This window comes from Crocuta crocuta, unplaced genomic scaffold (genome assembly GCF_008692635.1).
Source record: "Crocuta crocuta isolate KB4526 unplaced genomic scaffold, BGI_CrCroc_1.0 scaffold131, whole genome shotgun sequence".
NCBI classification, from domain to species: Eukaryota; Metazoa; Chordata; class Mammalia; order Carnivora; family Hyaenidae; genus Crocuta; species Crocuta crocuta.
In genome coordinates this window covers 11,854,055-11,870,758 of record NW_027528977.1, presented here as the reverse complement: position 1 = coordinate 11,870,758, position 16,704 = coordinate 11,854,055, and positions in this window count along the sequence as shown.

Below are 16,704 nucleotides of genomic sequence, written 5' to 3'. Positions count from 1 at the left end.
GCAGCTGGGGAAAGAGAGCAAGGATCACAGGAAGAAGGGTCGGATCTGGAAAGTGGGGGTGGGGGGAGCATCATATCACAGTCCAGTGATTACAGTGGACTGGAGGAGTGGCTCAAAGATGGGGTTCCACTGTGGGCACAGAGAGAAGGGGAAAACAAGAACATGGATGGGCACAGGTGCCTAATGCCTCCCACACAACTTGGCACGTTGTGAGCTTTCAATGAATGTATATGCTGTTATTAACAAGAAGGAAGCCTGCTGAAAAATAACCTGCCATGACTCTTGATGGATAATGAGGATATTTCGCAGATGGTTGAGGGCTCCTCTCCCTCCGCTAGGCATGGGCTCTGAAATCAATATATTTTTGAGTGTGTGTTCTGGAAAGACACCTGTGTAGTTACCTGCTTTCATCCTGACAGTGGAGATGGGTTTACATTCATTTTACTACTAAGGAAACAGTCTCCCAAAGGAGGTGGAATGTACCAAGATCACATGGAAAAGGCAAGGCAGAGCAAGACCCAGGGCATCGTTCTAGTAATAAACTCTGCATCTATGTGGCTGCACCTATGTCACCTCACCCAGCTTCTGGGGATCCCTGTTTCTGATCTATGAAATGTTTGGGGGGGGAGGGAGATGTTTTGGAAAGGGTGATCTCAGAGTTTCCTTCTAAAAGGCCATTTTGTGAAATGAGGTTGACAAAGGGCCTTTCTGAAAAGAAAGGATTTGCACTGGTTATGCTGCAATTTGAAAACACACACACACACACACACACACACACACACACACACTGGTAGACTCTCTATGTAATTGCAACAGCCTCACCTTCACAGAGAGGATTGTGCTGATTTCTCCAGGGGTCTGGCCATTGGTGTTGGTGCTTCTGCCCAGGGATAGCAGTCTGTGCAGATTTGATGCAACAAAATTTTGTGGAGTTTTTTCCTCTAGAACATTTGTTTTTTAAAAAGTTAGTAAGTGCAATTAAGAAATCACTGACATTGAGTTAATTAGCCAAAATAGACTCCACTGTCAACCAAAATGGCTCAGATCTATGAAAGCAGCTGCAGGCTACAGGACAGATTCAGTGGGGTTTCAGTTTTACAAAGACATGGATGATTTTCTTTGAAGTCATTTCTCCCAAGAAGCTTGTGTCTATACCACACACCCGCCTATTGGTCTGCTCTGGGAGTTCATCGTGGTGTCATAAAAGCTCAATTTGCTTCAACTGTCCTCTGATTCCATTGTTCACCTTTCTGTAAGATTATTAAATATAGAGGCAGTTTTGGCAAACCATAAGCACTGGGTGTGCAAACAGTAGCTGGTTTGTTTTCAGCTCACTGTTTTAATCAAATTTGGGAAGCAAATGATTTAGAGAAATGCAGATACCAAAGAATGCCAGAATATTCCCCAGACTGTGTCACAAACAATGGATGGCCAAATGTCCTTGGTCAAAATGTCCCAACTGACTTAATGACTTTTCCTGGAGCTTTAGCTTTCAAAGGACTTGCAAATAATGAGTTAGCAGGACCTCAAGGCTGGGCCAGAGGGGGGTTGGAAGCTGGCATCATGCAGTTACTCACTTTATTTGTTCTTCGTTAACCTTTTATAGATTTTGAAGGTGTTTATGGGACTGAGGAGAGGAAGAGAGAGCAGAACAAAGAGAATTGATAATCATCAGGTGCTTAATTCTTAACTCTATCAGGAATCTGAGCCAATGATACCTTTAGTCTCTTGGAGTCGAAGCAGCTTTTCAGCCAAAATTAAAGGGAAAAATGATTCTACAGACACAATCCTGACACGTGTTGGCCTGAATGTTGAGGCAGGGTTTGGTGGAGAACTTTCTTCTTCTTGCCCTTCCCTTTTATGGAGAGCTCAGCCAACTTTGCAAAGTAGACTGTATGTAGTAGCATAGTTCATAAACTCCATATATGTTTCTTGAATGTCTGCTATGTTCCGGGTACTTGGTATGCAGGAGAAACAAGCTTCAGAGCAAACAGCATGGCACCTACCCTCCCAGAGCTTACAAATTAGTGGAGAAACGTGTTAATAAGTAGATCACCATACACTACAAAGAAGGTGATAGGAACTCATCATTGGATGGTCCATCTAGTTGGGGAGTCAGGGAGGGGAAGCACTGACTAAGATCTGAAGGAGGCAGAGAACCACATTCCCAGCAGAGAAAGTGGCATAGGAAAAAGTAGTGGGAGACAACAAGACATGGCCAATAAACTCAAAGAAGGCCAGTGTGGTTTGAGAAAAGAGAGTAAAGGCTCTTGTATTACAACATGAGGCAGAGATCAGATCAAACAGGCCATGTAGACCAGCTGAACATTTCTGAAAAGCCATGGAAAGCTCACACCCTGAACAGAAGTCCTCCCCGGGAGACAAACAGGTCTCAGGTCAAAATTAGGTTCCTGAACCTACTCATTCTGTGACTTTAGGTAAGTTTTTTCAAACTTCAAGCCTCAGTCGGGTTTCTCATCTATACAATGGGTTTGGCTCCCTTTTGTGAAAGATCAGTTGAGGAGACTCAGTCAGAAAACATGTATAACAATTCTTAGTACAGTATCTGATGCCTGATGCTTAAGGTGCGTTAGGCTGAGATGAATAAAATTGATGATATTTCCTACCTCCAATACAGGATGGGTTTTGACAGCCTACTTCTTAACCAAGTGAGGACACTGAACTCAGCAAAGTCTACAAAATTGGAGACTATCCATTCCAATGTTGGCATTTTGGGGGAGGAGGGGGTAGAAAGATGTTTACTTTTCCCCTAGAATTATGAATCATGAATTGTTGGGTGTGGAAAGGACTTTGAAGGTGAGGATGCCAACACCCTACCCATTGCTACTGCTGCAATGCTTATTTATTGTAATACTGGTATCTATTTTCCCTTCACCTTGAAATCCTTTTGAAGAGTTACATCTTCCCTGACAGATATAGCTTGATGGGGGTGCTTAAGGTTCCCATCCTACCTTAGTCAAGGGGCCAGGACAACTCCCAAGCCAGCCCAGTGGATCCAGTGGATCCTCCCTGCCTAGAAGAGGAATCTTAAACCCAGAAATGAAGGAGGTGAAACAAGATGGGCCTCTTCTCCCACCCAAGCACCTCCTAGACAGATTGCTCTTTTACTAGGCCTCCCTCGATGGTCTGCTTTCCAGGCTCTGGAACTACAAGTCCCAAATCCTTTCTGTGCTCTAGGCCTGCTATCCAGCTACCTCTCAAGTCCATTGGCCCCTGTCAACCTTCCAAAATAACCTTCTTTTAATTGCCAGCTTAGAGCCAAAACAAACTAATTAATACATCAGTAAAGACATTGAAACCCAGAAAAGTTAAGTGACCTGTACAAGGTCACAGCAAGTTTGTCAGATCTGGGTGCAGAGCCGCTTAACTCCAAATCCAGAGCTCTTTTATCTACTGGGCACCCAGAGATTTTAAAACGTGTGGGATTCTAGGGATGGGTTAGAGAAAACATTTTCATTTCTATCCCTTTCACTTACTTCATAGAAACAAATGAAGTTCTAGCTCAGAGCTCGAGTGGCTTCCTTTTGGGTCTGAAATCATAAAGATGATAACCTGGAATTCAAGTCCCCACAAAATAATCACCTCCCATCTCTCAGCTTTACCTCCCACATGCAAGTACTGGCCTTACTCTCTACGTAAAATGTACCATTGGCCAAAGATACCCCTTGCTGGTCCCCAGGAATACTTTGTCCTGTCTGGTCCTCACACTCTGCTCAGGCCACTCTACATCTTTTTTTTCTCCCTTCTTTCTTTTAACATTATCAAGAGCTACTCTGTCCCAGGCCTGGGGCACTCATCAGGGGGGATACAAAGACATTCCCTTGAGGAGCTCCAGTCTATCAGGAGAGCAGGGCAAGTAGATCGGTACAACAGTGCGGGAGGTGTGGGGGGCACAGGGAGGGTCACTAGTTCCGTTTTGGGGACTAGAGAAGGTTGCCTAGAGGAGAGATTTTGAGACAGAGTTCCCAAAGGATGAGTAGAAGATAAAAGCAGGAAGGGGAAAATGTGCATAAATGCAAAGGGAGGAAAAAGATAGATATGCTACCCAAAGTACAAACAGTAGAAGAAAAACAGATAAACTGGCTATGGCCAAAATTTTAAAAATTTGAGGTTCAAGGACACCCTAAAGAAAATGAAAATACAACCCACAAAACAGGAGAACAATTTTCCAAATTACACGTCTGATAACAAATTTTTATCTAGACTATGAACAACTATTCTAACTCAGTAATAAAAAAAAACCTAATAACTCACTTAAAAATGGACAAAAGATCTGAATAGCCATTTCTAAGAAGAAGATGTACATGTGGCCAATAAGCACGTGAAAAGATGCTTGACATCATTAGCCAGCAGGGAAATCCAAATCAAAGCCACAACGGGATGCCACTTTCTACTCCTAGTATGGCTACAATCAAAAGATAGAGAATAACAAGAGTTGGCAAAGGGGTGCCTCAGTGGCTCAGTTGGTTAAGCGTCCGACTTTAGCTCAGGTCATGATCCCACGGTTCACGGGTTAGAGCCCTGCATCAGGCTCTGTGCTGACAGCCAGCTCAGAGCCTGGAGCCTGTTTCAGATTCTGAGTCTTCCTCTCTCTCTGACCCTCCCCTGCTCATGCTGTCTCTTTCTCTCTCTTTCTCTCAGAAATAAATAAAACATTAAAAAAAAAAAAAGAGTTGGCAAGCATGTGCATAAAGTGGAACCCTCATATCCTGCTGCTGAGATTGTAAAATGGTGCAGCTACTTTGGAAAATAGTCTGTCAGTTGCCCCAAAATTTACACATAGAGTTACCATATGATCTAGCAATTGCATTTCTGGGTATCTTCCCAAGGGAAATGAAAGCATATGTCAACTCACTAATTTGCATTTTAATGTTCATACCAGCATTATTCACAATATAGTAGAAGCATCCCAGATTAACAGACAGATAGATAAACAGATAATAGATAGCCATACAATTAAATATTATTCACCCATAAAAAGGAATGAAGTGCTAGCGCATGTTACAACATGGATGAACCTTGAATGCATTATGCTACGCAAAAGCCACCAACAAAATCATATATTGCATGACTTCACTTCTATGTGATGCCAAAGAGGAAAAATCCATAGAGATGATAGTAGGTGAATGACTATCAGAGGTAGGGGGGCAGTGGGGAGATTGAGGGAATGACGGCTAAGAAATGGAGAGTTTCTCTTTTGGGGTAATGAAAATGTTCTAACATTGATTGTGGTGATGGATTCACAGCTCTGTGAACACATGTATATAATATCTTTATTATAGGCCTTATCATTACCCACCATTGTCTTGCTTATTGAGGTGTACATCTCTGCGTTAATCGTCTGTCTCTCCCGCCTGTCTATGAACTCCATGAAAGCCCAGACCTGCTGTTCACAGCTGTATCCTCAGCACTAAGCACAGAACTCAGTGCATAGGAGGGCCTTATAAGCACTTGATCAGTTTGGTACATTGATTAATTACTTGGAAGTCCAAATGGGTAAGACCAAAGTCATTGGCTGAGATAGAAAGCAGATAGTCAAATCAAAGGACTTTGGAAGCCAGACACTGCAACAAAATGGAAAGACTAAAAGACCATGAAAAATGTGGTGACAGTAGGGCAAACTATAGAGTGTGTAGCTAAAGGATTCAAATTTAACTTCAGAGGGTGGTATTGGCCCAACAAAACAAGACTATGAGCAGATCCAGCCCACAGGCCACCAGTTTGCAATCCTTGTTATAAGGGCTTGACCTTATCAATTCACTGAAGGCATGCCTTTCCTTTTCAGGTAAGACTTTCAGTTCCAATAGCATGAAAAAAAAAAAAAAAAAACACAAACATCTAACTTTCAGTTGAAGGGTTGGAAGTATGAAAGAAACCTTGGAGAAAACCCATTTATGAGTGAGAAGATTGATCCTTGGGGAGGGCACTTGTCTTGCCAGTCACAGAGAAAGCTGGTGGGACTACGTGCATAAATATACAAAAGCGCTCATTGAAATGCTTTTTATAAATAAACACACACACGCAACCACCCAGATATGGTGTTGCTTAAGCAAATTGGGGTAAAAGAATTGGATGCAATAATACTAAGTGGCAAATTAAAAAATCATGTTTTTGAAGAATCTTTGCTAGCAGGAGGAAGTACACATGATGCCAGAGCACCTATAAAGTATGATTCCAAGTTTATAAAAACCACCGGTGTCCCATCCAAACCCAAATCCCTGGGGTGTAGACATGTCTGTCCGTGTTAAATGAACTCATTAAACAAGTGTCTAATTGTGTGAATTTATCTCAATGGCAGAGAGGAGACACCAAAGAGGAGATTTGGGAGAGAAATGGAGAGGGGTCAAGGGGAGAGCTACTCCCTACCCAGAACCCCCTGGTCTGTGCTGCAGGGTCTGGTGAGAAAAGGGGGCTCTTGTGGCTGCAGAAGGAGCTGTGTGCAAGGACTCCTGACCCGGGCCAACCAGCAGGGCGGGGAGGAGAGGGGTCTTTCCCATCTCAGTGATTCTGATCACCAATTCCAACATGTGTGGGTCCTTTCCATGCTCATCCATCAATTCTGTGACACCAGCTGGGTGTCTTGTAGAGTAACTCAACTCTGACACTCTCTACCCAAAGATAGCATCAGATCCCCCAGTTGAGGGGCCCGGTCCTATAAGACTTCCCCCAAACCCACCCACACACACCTTCAGATGCCAATCTGAAGTCCAGCTTATCACCTGAACTTCTGACCAATAGACCATAGGTGGGAGGTTCTCACAACCCCCTTTTTGCGTTGGAGTAATCTGCTGGAATGGCTCACAGAATTCAGGAAGACAGTGTACTTACTAGATCATCAGTTTGTTGCAAAAGGAGTGCCTACCAGCTCTTCTCATATCCCAAACGTTCACCAACCAGGAGCTTTCCAAACCCCATCTTTTTTGGATTTTCTGGAGGCCTTCTTACATAGGCATGACTGATGAAATCATTGGCCACTGGCAACACATTCAACCTCCAGCCCCTCTCCCCTCCCCGGGTGCTGGAAAGTCCAACCCTCTTCCAACTCTGGCAACCAGTCATCTCATTAACATAACACAAGACACCTTTATTTCTCTCACCACCTGGGAAATTCCAAGGATTTTAAGAGTTCTCTGCCAGAAACAAAAATCAAATATATATATTTTTATTATAAATCCCAGTGCCACACACTTCTCTGCACAGCTCTCTGGCCTGGGTCTAGTGAAGGTTTCTGGAACATGGTGTCGCTTCAGGTCCACCAGATCTGAAGACAGGCATCAGAAGACAGGCCTTTGGCCCAGATGTCACCATTGCCTCAGAGGGCACTGACGTGGACAGCAGAGACCAGAGTGAGAACTGTCCTAGAGATATTTCCTGAATAGGGCACAGAGTGATGGTTACAGAACAGTGGAACACGAGGGCCCAATTGTGAGCTTATCTGAGATTCTTTAACCCCCGGAAATGTGACAAGGAGATTGACAGATGGGGGCCAAGATAGCTGTGATTAAGTTGACGGGATCTCATTTGTACACTTGGCTGGTGTGGAAACTTGGGGTTGTATTTGCTTTGCTATCACTGCTTATAAACATGTCAGAATATTAATGGCTTCTTTAGGTTGGTAAATTGGCAGAAGCTTTTCATTTCCTGTTGGTAGTTTTGTATTCTATAATTTTTTCCTAAAACGAACAGATGTTTCTTTGTAAAATTATTATAAATAAGAAAATCCAAATTATATTATTTCATTTTATTTTTTTAAGTTTATTGTCAAGTTGGTTTCCGTATAACACCCAGTGCTCATCCCCACAAGTGCCCTCCTCCATGCCCATCACTCCCCTTCCCCTCCCCCCCACCCCATCTGTCCTCATATACCTGATTAATGAGCTCAGACATTTTCAGTCATGACCCGGGAACCCGACTTCCAGAAGTGTGATGGAGAAGTCTGGTGCTCCATTAAAGGTGACCAGGTGACATCCCTAGCATTGAAAACTCACATTATGACATGAATTGGAAGTTCCCAGTTCTGGCTGATTATCCCACACCATTTTACAGTTCTTACTGCTTTTAAATATAATCTTATTGCTTTTAATCTTTGAAAAAGCCATGTTGTGTATTATTCGCCATAGTTTAGAAATGGGGAAACTGAAGCTCAGAGTCACTTGCCTGAGGCCCCTGACTTCTAAGAGTCAGGGTAAGACCATCTACTTCAGACCCTATGCACTTCCCGACTTGGCTGCTGGGCTTTGCTAGAGAAGCTATGGGTAGCCATATCCCTATTCTATAAGGAGAAAACCCAAGGCTCAGAATGGTGAATAAACTTATTAGGAAACTTAGCTTATGAGGTCGGAGACAGATTCCAGTGCACATCTGCCCACCTCCAAAATCTATGTCCTTTTTACCACCAGAGGTTGCCATTCTGGGGAGAAGCAAGAGACAGAAAAACCCATCTGCTGTCCCAAGAGGACTCCAACCAGATTTTGCCTTAGGTCAAGTCCAGTGGTGCCCAACTCCAGAGGGATGGCATGGCCTTGCCAGAGGAGGAGGGGATGCTGCAGAAAGGCTGATGTTCTCCTCGCCAGGAGTCTGCGGGAAAGATCCTGAACAGATCTGAATTCACACGCATTTATGGGATGCTGACTGCTGGATGCTGACGACTCCCCCATTCGTAACCATCTCCAACCAGGCTTCGCTCCTGAGATTGGGAGTAGGGCCCACGTACCCACCAACCTCCCTTCCGGACAGCTCCACCCTTATTTATCTATTCATCCAGCAGGTATTTATGGTGTACCTACCGCTGCAGCTGTCGTCATGTGCTCGGGGTTCAGTGGTGAACCCGACATGCTTCTTGCCTGGCCAGCAGAGCAGTGGTGATTACTGTGATCTTGTCCTCTCCACGGCAAAGGAGAGCAAGTAAGAGGCTTCTCTTGTCTACAGGGCTAGGAAGCACCTTCCTGATTACAGGAGAAGAGACGCCCACAAATCGGATCTCGCATTTTCACACGTGGCTTTGTACTTTCTCCCTCATTGAAATGCAATCACGATTTGGTGATCCTGAGCCCATGTGCCGCCTCTGCCCCCAAGGGCTACATCTCCCACCTGCACAGTGTCACAGGCCCCTGAAGACACTAGCGTCCTGTGTTGCAAATGAGGCCCACCTGTCATCCAGGTTCCCATACCCAGGATCGTCCTCAACTTTCTCCAAATCTCCTCCTGGTCCTGGTGCTGGTGCTGGTGTTGCTGGCTCCCCGGCTGTCCTGGCCTCCTCTCTGTCATTGGCAAGGCATGTCAGTTATAGCTCTCTGAATCTATTATCACTTTGCATCATCTCTGTTCCCACCATTCAAGCCCCTTTCCCCGTGGTGACCCAGCCTCCTCCCTGGTGTTCCTGCCTCCAAGCTCTCCTCCATCACCCTTGGTGCCAATCATCCTAAAACACAAGTCTCCCCATGTCATTTCTGTGCTCAGAAGGCTTTCCTGTCTCAACCTCAGCTCGGCGTCACAGCTTTCTGTGTCCTGGGCCCTCTCCTCTTCTTGGCCTTCCTCCATCCTCTCTGCCAAATGTACGAGGATCTCAGGTCACAGTGTCCTTGTACATCATGTTCTCTCCCAACCTACCCCGGACCTCACCTCTGCTGGGATACTTCCCTTGCACCCCCACATACACCCAAACCCCTCTTTAGTGTCCCCCGCCCCAAATGCCTCCCTCCATCGGAACACGTGTCTCAGTGCTACGGGGCCTGTGAACAGACTGACCTCCCCATCTGGGAGGTGCGAGCCCCTGAGAGCAGATACAATGTACTGTGGTACATTAGATTCTGGTATATAGTGGATACTAAAAAACCTTCATGAGTAAGTGAATGAATGACTGAATGAATGGAGTCTCCAGTAAGCTCTAGGATGAGGAAACGTTCCTAAATATTTTGTCCCCACCAACCTCAACCACGAGATCTTATCTAAAAGTCTGTCTCTGTCGCCGTGTCAATCTTCCAGCGTGACTTGAAGCTCAGGGACCCACGGGTAAATCATTTGCAGCAGGCCAGAAGCGCCCTTTAGAGAATGAGTCATTTGGTCATTGCCTGCACAGCCTGGCGACCCGCAGAGAGTTTGTCTGCAGACACTCTTGTGGGCAGCCATTCGATTTCCTGAGCCTGAGGAGGTCTTTATTTCAGATTCCAAACTTTATTGCAACTTCTGAGTGACTGCTTGACCTCATTCGTAACCTTGCAGCACTTACAGTGATTCATCTCTCCAGGAAACCATGTCTCCCCTGGGTTTGCCCAGTGACAGGAGGGCCGGCGAGCCGGCAGAGAGGGGGAAACCCCTTCACCATTTGCTCTCTCCTGAGTGGCCCATCAGGGAAAGACTGGCCTCTATAGCTACATAGCAGAGTAAAATGGCGAGGAGCTGGACCCTGGACCCGGCCCTGCAGGTAATCAAATGCCAACAGCTAAGCTCATGGCCGCTGTCCCCATGGCCCCATTCTAGTCATCCAGTGGTTCCTAACCATTTTGGTTCAAATCTGTCCATCTTCTGAACCCAACACCTCACTTCCCCAGCTCTCCCACAGTAACAGAAGGCAGACAACGTGTAGTGGCCTTTAAAAATGACAAATTCTGACGTAAAGCATGCCTTCATTTTTAAAAACGTCTTGTTGAAGGGTAACACACATACCAAGAAGTACACAGATCATAAGTATGCAGCTTATTGAGATGTCTCGAAGGCACATCTGAGGCAGAATTCCCACCTTAGCTGCCCAGACTTGCCAAGTCACATACCCTCTCCGAGCGTCGGTTTCCTTAATTCTCAAACGGAGTTAAAAACCAGTCTCTCAGAAAGGCAGGCTTTCATTACAAACAAATCTGAAATCCTATCCACTTGTCTCCTCCCCCAGCCCATGATCACGCTTTCCCCTCACCCTGGCTTTATTGTTCTTCGCAGAACATATCACCATCTGACATGGTATTTGTTATTTGCTTAGATTTGCTTATTTTTCTCTCCCCATTAGAATGGCAGTGGAGGGAATTCATTTTCGCTCACTCCTCTAGCCCCACAATCACAACAGCGCCTGTGCATTGGAAGTACTAAATGAATTTTTGCTGGGTTACTGTAGACAGAGAGTTTGAGGACGGCTAGAGTGGCGCCTTAAAATCTGGGAAATGCCATTAGGATGGGCATGGAGGAGGGCACTTGTGGGGATGAGCACTGGGTGTTATATGGAAACCAACTTGACAATAAACTGTTTAAAATAAAACTATTTAAAATAAAAATTTTTNGAAATGCCATTAGGATGGGCATGGAGGAGGGCACTTGTGGGGATGAGCACTGGGTGTTATATGGAAACCAACTTGACAATAAACTATTTAAAATAAAACTATTTAAAATAAAAATTTTAAAAAAGCATGGCTATGGTAAAAGAAAAAAATTAAAACAGAAAATAAGCAATTGTAAAATGGTGCAACCATTGTGGAAAACAGTAGGGAGGTACCCCCCACCTCCAAATTAAACATAGATTTGCTATATGATCCAGCAACTCCACTTTGGGGTATATACCCAGAAGAATGGAAAGCCTGTTCTCCAACAAGTACACGCACACCCATGTTCACAGCAGCGTTATTCACAATAGCCAAAAGTGGAAGCAACTCAAGTGTCCACTGATGGATTAATGGACACAAAATGTGTTCATGAGGATGAGGTCCTCATGATGGGGTTAGTGCCCTTTTGAGAAGAGACAAAAGCCCTTGTTCTCTCTGTCTCTACAGAGTGAAGACACAGTGAGAAGACAGCCACCTGCAAGCCAGGAGGAGGGTCTGCCCCGGGGACAGCACGGCCAGCACCTTGATCTTGGACTTCCAGGCTCCAGAACGGTGAGAAATAAGTTCTCAGTCTGTGGCATTTTGTTATAGCAGCACAAGCTGACTGAGATGGCAGTCAAGATGGAATTCATATTTATCTTCAATATCCCTCATCTATTTTCACCATAGTGTAACACTTCCTAGAATTTAAGGAGTTAGGCTTATGTCCCTGCCTTTTCGTAACATCAAGAATACTCAATAGGCCCAAGTATTCACTAGATGCTTCACGAGTCCTGCGGATCAGTCCTGGGGCTCCCATAGAGGACTGGGGGGAAGGAACACAGAACACAGGCTCTGTGGGCATGTACGATGTACGGCATTGTGCCTGGCGCCACAAAGTATGAGAGAAAGGCCATTGTCTTCTGTCTTTGGGAAAGGCTCTCTGTCAGTTAAGTTTTCCAATAAGTTTGGTGGCAGTTGCCACAGATTTATCCTGTCACCTGTCAGGGAGATGAGAGCAGAGCTGGAAAGGGAGGGTCAAAGCTGTTGTGACTTGATTTGGGAGCTTAGACACTGATGGTCTGATTTGCATTTTGCAAAATTCTAATAGATCCTCATATGCCCACTGCATGCTGCCTGCTTGGGTTTACACATTCACACCCCCTAAAGCGCTCCATAAAGAATTTGGGCTAGAAGGTTCCATCTATCTATCATCTATCTATTTAGTTCGTTTTTTAAATTTGGATTCAAGTTAGTTAACATACAGTGTAGTATCGGTTTCAGGAGTAGAACCCAGTGATTCATCCCTAACATAGGACACCCAGTGCTCATCCCATCAAGTGCCCTCCTTAATGCCCATCACCCATTGAGCCCATCCCCCACTCACCCACCTCCCTCCAGCAGCCCTCATTTCTTCTCTATATTTAAGAATCTCTTGGGGCACCTGGGTGGCCCAGTTAGTTAAGCATTTGACTTTGGCTCAGGTCATGATCTTGGCTCAGGTCATGATCTCAGCTCAGGCCCACTTCAGATCCTCCGTCTCCCCCTCTCTGTCCCTCCCCCATACACTCTCTCTCTGTCTCTCTCTGAAAGATAAACATTTTTTTTTTAAAAAGAGTCTCTTATAGTTTGCATCCCTCTCTGTTTTTATCTGATTTTATTTTTCTAGAAGACTCCACTTAGAATCTAGTTGTTATCAGCACGAAGATCTGCATTTTAGAAAACCATGAATTACTTTCTGTTCTGTAGTTCACAGCCGTGAGAGAGGAGTCCAGTGTGGTATTTTATAATAGTCGCACCATAATTATGGGTACCTGTCCACCTACAGATGGGTCAAATCACTACATCAAAGTCACTCAGGACAGAAGTCCTTAGAGAGATCACTACCTTGCTGCAAGATGGGAAACAGGCCCATGGAGGAGATGGACAGACCAAAGTTACTGGAAGAGCCAACTGAAGTTACTGGAAGAGCAAAAATGCACTAAGCCCCTACTATGTGTGAGGGCACCTGGAATACCAATGACAAGTAAAATACTATCTTCTTATTAACTAGATATCCTATTTGCTCCCACTTCTTGTTAAACAAGACTTGATCTGGATTTAGGTTTGTATCCCCTTATGTCCTAGGGTAAGAATCCCACATTAATTGACCCCTTGTTCTGTGCCAGAGATTATGCTGGGGTTTTTGCAACCATTAGCTTGTTCAAATCTTACCAAACTAAGAGATAAATGTTAACATCACCATTCTGTAGACGAGAACATTGAGGCTCAGAGAGGCACCTTATTTTGCCCAAGGTGACATAGTGGGCAGTGTGCAAAGCTGGGATTAGAACCCATATCTGCCTGTCTTCAAAGTCTTTGTTCTGCATCCTAATCCTTTGTCTATGGCCCCCAATTATTTCCAAACCTTCTATCGTGGATATTACTAGGCCCTTGATGGAAGTGCAGAAACTCTTCATGGATGAGTCCACTCATGGGGTTCCAGAAAATTCCACAGGAGGAGTTGGGACTCTCTTTTCCTTGACTTCCCTTCCACATGGGCCCCTAGAGTCAGGAAGTATTGAACTGGAGTACCTGGACCGTTGGCTGGATAACTCAGCCTGGCACCCAGCAGTTACGACTATGTCCCAGGCACTCAGCTAAGGGGCTTATAAAAACCAACTCTTAGATCCGCACACCACTCCCATGACCCTGGCTCTCCTGCTCTCCCTGTATTAAAATGGAGAAACTGAGAAATGCAGAAGGTAAGTTCCTTTCCCAAGGTGGCAAAGCAGCAGAGATAGGATTAGAGGAACGTAGTTCTCTCTGAGTCTTGAATCCAGGCTCCTTATACTTACTTTATTTATTGTTTTTGAAGTAAGCTCTATGCCCAATGCGGGGCTTGAACTCACAACCCTGAGATCAAAAGTTGCCTGCTCCGTAGACTGAGCCAGCCAGGCACCCCTCCTTACAATTACTTCATATGCTCAGCAACTAGCCTAGTGCAGCCAGCACCAGGCCAGGCACAGGGGAGGTATATTGATGAGCAAGGCAGCCCAGTCGTGGGCTCCAGGAAAGAGGAGGCCATTCTCAGGGCCGACAGACAGGCTCTGAGGACTCTTGGGTCCCAGGGAGAAAGACGCCTGTGGTTAATTCCAGAGGCTGTCCAGTTTCCCTCCCTGGCTTCAGTTCTTTGATTCCCAATGGTTTAGCTCATTCCTTTGCGCCCTTCCCTTGGGGGTATGTCACCCAGGTGAACAAAGCCTCTTTTCAAGGGCCCTGAAGAAACCAGATTATGTTATGGGTCCCGCAAATTAAAGGCCTGGAGAAGAGGCCTCTTATTTGGGGATAATCACCATTCGTTCTCTGTTTGACGACTTACTTCAAGATAATTAGAGCTTCACTTTCTTTACTTGGAACAACCTTTTCTGTCTTCCTTTGTCCTTGGCCTGCCAACCTTGGAGTTGACTCTCGTGAGTGTCGCAGTGAGGCAGGGGACATCAAGAAACGCACACTGGGTCCCTTCCCTGCCCTTTAGCAAGAGCTGTGGACACAAATGCCGCATAAACAGTCTTTAAAATTGAACACAAGGGGTCTAGATAAGATACATGTTGAAAGCTTCGCTAATTCAAATCTTTAAAGGACACTCGTCCAGCATCTTTAACACACAGAGCTCTAGAAAAAACAAACGCGGGCCCTGCCTCATGGAGCTTACATTGTAGTCGTGGAGACAGAGAAAGGGCATGAGGAGCCAGGTTCACCTAGAAATAAAAATACTTTTTACCAATAAAAGTAATTTTAACAATAAAACTTTGTTCAGAAAGTAAAACCTTGGGGCGCCTGGGTGGCTCAGTCGGTTAAGCGTCCGACTTCAGCTCAGGTCATGATCTCGTGGTTCATGGGCTCGAGCCCGGCATCGGGCTCTGTGCTGACAGCTCAAAGCTTGAAGCCTGCTTCAGACTCTGCATCTCACTCTCTCTCTGCCCCTTCTCTGCTCACTCTTTGTCTTCTCTCTCAAAAAAATAAAATAAACATTAAAAAAAAATTTTTTTAAAGTAAAACCGTAAAGTTAATGGTTATTATTCCTGGCTATAGTAGTAGAAATGATAATACCAAAATCAGTACCATAATAATAGTAATAATCAGATCTTCTTTAAGCAATAAATGAGTGTGCCAAATCTATTCATTATTAAACTAGAATTTGCTGGGTAGAGTCCTGCTAAAAGGAAGGGACCAATATCCAGGACCTAGTACTATTTTTATTAAACGTATTTTTTCTGCTGCAAAACACCAGAATGTCTGTGGAATGGGGTTTTCATTAACTGAGTTTCCTTTTTTTTTTTTTTTGGATAAAAATCCCTATTCGTAATAAAATGATGATTCATTATCTTTCTAGGCCTTCAGATAATTGTTCCAGGCACTAATGATTACTCAATTCAAGTCCATTGACATTTCTTTCTCTGAGGTTGGGGCTGGAGTAAGAAGCAAGTGAAAGAATTCATCTCTATAGATAAGGAGGAGGGCACTGGAATGACAGGCACTCACTCCAGATGATTTGGGGAATGGGAGTTCTTTTTTTTCTGCTATAATAAATCTCAGTCATGTCTAGACTTCTATTTAATATAATGTTTAACTGTGTGTCCTTTTTTTATGAGATCTAATTTGAGTGAATGAATATGGAAGTTGTGCAACGAGGAAAAATCTTGAGAAATTCCATTAGGAATTGGCAAGTTCATAATCATCATGGAGATTTTAATATACTTCTCAGAAATGGAAAGATCTAGAAAGAAAGAAGAAAATAAGAAGCTTTGGCCAAGAGAAGCTTTGACCATAGAGAGGCTTTGACCAACAGGGACACACACGACCCCCACCTGATGAACATATATAGAATTTTGCAGCCAAGAAAGAGAACATGTATGTGCTTCAAGTTCACATGGAATATTTGCAAATATTGAGCAGATATTATACCTAAAGTAGCTTCGACAAATACTAGAGAATCAATGTCGTAGGGATAACCCTCTAACCACAGTGCAGTAAAACTTAAAACCAAAGGCAAAAAGATGTATGTAAACAACATGCATTTAGAAACACTAACAAAAGATACTTGTAAATAACTTGTCAAAGAAGTTATAATGACCATTACTAACTACTTACAATGGATAGTGAAAATACTATTGTTAAAATTGTGGACTATAGCTAAAGGGACCTTTAGAGGGGAATTTACAGTCTTAAAGACACATATTATAAAATAGAGAAGTTTATGAGGTAATTTTTAATTCAAAAGTTAAACAAAACTCATTCTTTATGCCTGGAATATATACAGTTTTTAAACTGACTCACTGGTAGGCAGTCCCACATATTTATAATAAGCTTGCACAAAGAAAGGATGGCTGAGCCTGAAGGAAAACTAGAATAGTTC